A 6,705-nucleotide genomic window follows, 5' to 3' on the forward strand; every position below is an offset into this window, starting at 1 on the left:
TAAACTTTTTTCTGTCCCTTGTCGTGGAACGAAAAGAGGAAATTGGAAATGTTTCCTTAAATGATTATGGTGGCCCTATAAAATGACTCCCTCCGTTCACCTCCGTTCTAACTAATGTTTCTAAACTCTAAACGCTCTTATAGAGCGCAGCATGTCATGATTTCTCTCTCTTTGCCTCTGCTGCTCTCAGCCACCTGCAAGCGCTCTTGGCCACGCCCACTTTTTCGTTCTGCACAGTGAACAGCTGATCAGCTGCATCATCCTGCAGTAAGGGCTGCAAAAAAGTGCAGGAGGAAGCTTTTTCTGCAGCAGGTGCTAAATAATTTAAAATAATTCATTTTAAATAAACAATCCCATGCCAATCGTGCGGCTCATCCATCAATCAATCAATTGTGTGTCATGTCCATTCTTTTTTTTGAAAAACCGCGGTAGAGCGAGTCCGCGATAAACAAACCGCCAAGTAGCGAGGGACTACTGTATTTGACTGGACAAAAACCTTTCAAACCTCAATTAAATCTTGTATTTCATTTTTATTGTACCAAATAAAAACTATTTAGACATCATGAAGTTTAAAACTAAACTGTCTGGCGTTTATCCTCTATTTAGGGTTTTCTCTCTTCGACATGTCAGCTTGGCCACCTTTTCTCTGGAGCTATATTCTGCTGCCTCCACTTACAATAATGTTATCTTCTGCCATGCTGCTGAGTGGGGATGACAGAGCAGCAGCAGTGCAGAAGCAAAGATGAACCGTCACCGTCACGTTGATGGATGAGCTTCCAGCTCGGCTTCTTAAGCATCCTTCAGTTTGAGCTGAGCCGCTGCTGGTTGCTCACTGATGATGCAGCACAACCAGCTCCAAAAGTCGCTTCATAGGCTGATTTCTGGTATACACCGTAGAGCTGCATGTAGCATGGGGTGACCCCTTGGAAAAAGAGATAGATATCCCAGCCTCCTCTGCGAGTAGCCACCCCTCAGAGTTGAACGTGCTGCCAGGACAGTGCATAAGCACTGATAGCCTGCATGCCCCACACTAAGAGCTTAAGCATGATTGATGAAGCTGGAAGATTCATGATTCACCGCACCCAAACAACACCGTTAGAGTATTTTACCGTAGCTTGGGAGTGGAAGCAAAGTGCAATATAGAAAGTGATCATTTGGAGTAAATACATACCATTCCAGCAGTGTAAGTTTAGATGAGTATCCACCATTCTGACATTGAGTGAATGATTAGTGGGACGAATCCTTCCTTTGGATCAATGCACAGGATCCTGCTTTACACTATGATTTATTGATGTCCCAGAAAGCGTCATGGAGGACGATGATGAAAGTCAACGGCTTCCCATATGTTCAAAATAATCTAATCCTACATTTTTGTTTTTGCATAAATTGTCCCTTTACTCTATTTATCTTTTGACTGCATAGGTTGAAGCCAGTAGCCAAATAAATAAGAGCATAATCTCACAGTAATTTCTCTCGGACGTTGTTCATCTTTGAAATTAGTTTACGCTATTTTTAGATGATCAGCTGGGTGATAGAGATAGTGAGGAATCAGGGTGGTTGGTGTTTGATAATGGCTCCCCCTTCCCATAAAACATGTATAGGACGGACAAAGAAGGAGCTTCAGCTCAGTGTCACCATTGTCCATGTCTATATTCTTACTGTTTGCTCCTCCTCACCACTGAAGACGGTCCAACTCTCCATGTAGGTGTTGTGAAAAAAACAAAACAAACATGCTCTGGAAATAAATTCTGCTTTAAACGAGGACAAGAATAAATGTTTTAAAGTGTGCTTCCTACATTCTCCTCTCTTTAAGACTTTTCCCTCAAATGTCCCTTTTGTGGTCCTCCATCTGATCCGACCTGTTTCTGTTTTTGTCCAAGCTTGATGAAACACCTACACCTCTCTCACTGTTACTACACCTCTGGCCTCCTCTTGGCACATTTTCCCACCATGGCCAACCTTACCATTCTTCCTCTTACGTTATCATTTTTCCCATATTTTCTCAGTACTTCAGTTCAATAATGGATGTTCGTGAAGCTCAGGTTAGTTCTTGGGTCTTTTCAGTCTCCTACCTTGTTAATTCACTCCTCGTGTTACATCATTTTGGGGACAATAAACGGCTTTCTGTCTCCGTTCAGCCTGTGTTTCGTCTTCCATCAAGTAGATAAATACCTCTTTTAAAAAGTGCAGTAAGACCATACCACCCTGAACTCATCCAAACTCGTCTGATTTCGGAAACCAAGCAGGGTCGGGCCTGGTTAGTACTTGGATGGGATGCCAGGTGCCGTCAGATTACTGGGACGGCTGTGGTTTAGAGGTAGGGAAGCTGGTTTGGGACCACAATGTCACAGATTCAACTCCCTGCCATGCCCACATGTCGTGATGCCCTTGAGCAACACACCTAATCCCTAACTACTCCCCGGGCACTTACATAGCTGCCCACTGCTCCACCTGGGTGTATCTCAGGTGTGATGGGTTAAATGCAGAGAACTAATTTCATCATGTATAGAAATATACATTGATGACAACACATAGCACTTTCTTCTTCTTCATTATACCTGCTATGTAATCATCAATTTATATGCTCATGCACATAATTAGCTATGAACAGCATTTTGTTGTCCCCGTTGCGGAGCAAAAAGGGGGAACTGGAGAAGCCCTCTGTCCGAGCGTGCATTTTGTGACCATGATAACTTGAAAAATAAGTGAGGTATCATTTTACATGTTGGTGTGTGGCTGCATCTAGGTGTAAGAAAGGTCCATGTCAAAACTTGGGTTGCCACATCAAAATCCAAGATGGTAAATGGTCTGCACTTATAGTGCTTTTCTAGCTTATCAGGATATTCCAAGCACTTTACTCTACAATCTGTGCCCTCATTTACCAATTTATACAGCACTCTACTAGATCTTTACAAAGAATAATCAGTGCTTTATCATATTCATACACTGATTTGACACACATCAGAGGCAATGAGGGGTTCAGTGTCTTGCCCAGGGACACTTTGGCATGTGACTGCTGGTGGAATTGAACCCCCAACTCTTACATTGGAGGACGACTGCTCTAACCACTCAGCCACAGCCGCCCCAACAAATATGGCCACTGACGTATAATTTGAGGAAACTATGTTTTCTAGTTTTTATATAACTTAAAATCTAGTTTCCTCAAATGACTGGGGTGGCCCAAGATTAATATAGTGGCCAAGGCCACCATTGGCCACCCCCTGGCTCCAGCACTTAGTTAGATAAAACTGCTCTCTCCACTCGCTAGGACTTTCGAACAAGAAAATAAAAGTACCACTCCTCTTCTCCACAGTGTAACTCCTACCCACTTGAATATCTTGCACCAAAATATAAGATTTACCTGCATCCCCTGTTCAATTCCATTCCAGAAAAATGTGAAAAATTAATCTTGAAAACTAAAAACATTCACTATTCAAATCCTTCGACAACGGGGTGCATCGACATACCGCTTGTTATAACGAATGGAGCACTGGGTTTAAAGCAAAGTAGCTTCTTGTAATTAGAAATAGCTACTGAGATTTTAGGGCTAATTTCTTGCATTTTTATATGTTTTGTAAATCCGCTCAAGTTTCTTGCCATGTTCAATAGAAATATTTGTGAATAAAAAACAGTTGGATGGAAGTAGTCTATGGCTAACATGTGCAACAAACCAAAGGACTCAGAAACGTGCAGCCTCTGTAGAGCTCTACAGTATGTATGAGTTGCAGCTCAAGTTAAAAGAGAGAACAAGAGGCAGTTTACATCAGTCTAAATAAGATTTTGAGTTCAATATGAAGTAGTTTGATGCACTCAGCTTCTCTCACATCAAATTATCCTGTTTACCTGCTCAGGAACACATCTGAATATTTGCTGAGAGTGAGCACAGCTCCAGCTCTCACACATGTAACTTGTATGGAAGCAAAATAGTGTACGTTTTAAAATGATGTGTGTTCGAGCTAAGTGGTTGGCTTTGTGCACGCACAACACTGGTTCATTCCTGTGTTCATGTGTCATTTATGCTTTATAGGTTTTTAGAACATGCCTAAGAAAAATTAATAATAAGTAGAGGAATTAGACTGAAAATGTTTTGAAATTCAGCATCCTAAAAAAATATTTTATGTTCGGAAAAGGGACTGCTCAAGATATTTGTACTAAAATTACAAGAAAGTAAGAACAAAATTTAAAGAAATCAAGAGTGGCTCATTCTTTTGAAGCATGCTGTCTCATTCATCACACTGTTTCTGTCAGGAACTCATCACCACTGTTCATTTCACTTTACATCGAGGTACTACAAAGTACATTAACGTGCTTTTAGCTAATGGTTAGCTAAAGAATTGGCTCATTCTGCGCATTATTTTGTTCTCAAGGCTTTGATCGGTTTAGAGCAGTGATTCACAAATTTGGGGTCGTGTCTTCTTGAATGTGGGCCATAATACATCAAATAAAAGTTAAGTAGAATATTTTCACCATAATTACTACAAAGAATAAATACAACAAGCATAAACAGTTTAAAATATATATAATTCAAATGGTTTATTGTTATTATGCCCATGTTTTAAAGAGTTTTTTGCAAAGTTTGTGAACTTAAACTGGCAATAGTTGGAGTCGTCAGTGTCTGCAACACTTCTTTTGTGAGTCAAAAAAATTTAAAGTTTGGGAACCACAGGATTAAGGAGCCAAAACAATAACTGTATAATCTGTCTTTATAAGGTGGTTGTATTTTTCTGAAGTCTCTTGTCAAGTTCAATGCTTGTTATGCTGCCATAGACAACATGAAGACAAAATGACCTCATTTCCTTAAATGAATCGCTAAAATTGAATGTATTTGATACTATTTCTATCTTAACATGTGATTCTTGACCTGCCATTGTGTATCTGTTCCTCTCAAACCCAGCTGGTTGAAGCAGCTTGTCCAGAGCCTGGTTCTGCTAAAGGTTTCTTCCTCATGAGGGAGTTTTTCCTTTCCACTGTCACCTTCATGCCTGCTCAAGATGAGAGTTCTGCGATGGAGTTAAATTCAAAGCAGTCTGCTCCTTAGATAAACAGTGTTAAATTATTATTTTTATATATAAATGTTTCTGTTCAGTGCCCTGAGATGACTTCTGTTGTGACTTGGCACTATATAAATAAACTGAATTTAACTTTGCCTTCTTGTGAAAACTGGTCAATTTTAAAATCAGCTTCTCCCCTTTAATATTTTAGATAAGATCTTTCATAAAAAAAAAATACTAAATGAATATTAATCTGCATTCAGGCTGAAGATCAGAGTGAAATATTGTGATTTATGTAGAGCTTCTTATCATCTGGACGAATCAGCATTTATGAAAGCATTTAGACTGATAAGGTCTAATGTAACGTTGTGTGTGAAAAGTGATTTACAACATCCAGGATAAACTGTGACTTCATATATATCTAAGTTTGGTTTAACCGTTTTATTCTCCTGCCCAAAAGATGCTGTCAGGAACCAGTGAGAAATCATAAATCATCAGTGGTTGTGTGGTTTGGCCTGGCAGGAGTGGGTCCATCACTGGCTCTGTCAATTACACGTGTGAAAGACTTGGTAAACTGCACCCTGGCCCTCCATCCACAAGTTTGTGTGGTTGAGGACTATGAATAACGACAGAGTTTGTTTTGAGTTTCTGCTGTGAGGGTTTATTGTCATATTTTTGAACACAGAGGAGGAGAAATGCTCCTGTGGTGAAGACATTATACCAATATTTCTGACACTTCCTTTGGCTGCTTTTGATCATGTCATCTGTTCCTTTCTGGTCCCACATGACAAATAGATTAATCCTCTCACCACTTCCTTGCTCCTTTTAAAAAAATGGGAACTTGGTTTCCATGGTTACTGAAAGAGCACTATAATGAAGTGGTCAGGACATTCAGGTCAGTCTTTGAATTAGTCCAAGCAACACGTTCGTCCATGTCTGTACTAAGTGTTTGTTTTAGTGTTGTTTCTGATATAATCACAGAGTTTGTCAAGACCAGTAGTCCTTCTCGAGACCAAAGCCTCGTTCTGATGTGGGTTTAGGGCTAACGTGTGAATTGCATTAGGGTTAGGCTATACCAGGGGTCTGCAACCTGTGGCTCTGGAGCCACATGCGGCCCTTGGGTCCCTCTGTAGCGGCTCTTTCAAATTTTGACAAAAATTAACAGAAAACTGAATTTTATTGGGTTTTTTTTATATACAAACAACAAAAGGGATGGTTTCAGCAGTTTTCCTGTCTTTTGCAACTATGCGAATGATCGTACAAAAACAGGGAGTACAGTAGTCCCTCGTTTATTGCAGGTGCTACGTTCTAGCAACATTATATTTATTTTAGTATTCATGTATTTTAAGGCTTTAGAAACCCTTCCCACACTCTTGCAATGTTCTAAACTCTTAAACCTACGTCATTTTAACAACATACGTACAGCACTGTATATGTCTGGATGTCCGGTTCTGCTCCGGTTCTGTTCCGGTTCCCAGTGTGTTCCGTGTGGCTCTCTACATCCACTGGACGCCCAAGTCATTGTTATAAGTGTCAAACTTTTTCCAATTAGATCAAAACTTTCCCTCTAGTTTTTCAGCAGAAGGAAAACTGCGCTTCTGGGCAGGGCATTGTTGACTTCTGGGAAATGTAGTCATTATGAGTGGGGATACAGTGTAGGCCTATTGAGAGAAAACTACAAAATGGCGGTGCCTGTCCCAAGTTTTTTTTTTTT

The sequence above is a fragment of the Nematolebias whitei genome, chromosome 20 (genome assembly GCF_014905685.2).
Source record: "Nematolebias whitei isolate Nwh7 chromosome 20, NemWhi1, whole genome shotgun sequence".
Lineage (NCBI taxonomy): Eukaryota > Metazoa > Chordata > Actinopteri > Cyprinodontiformes > Rivulidae > Nematolebias > Nematolebias whitei.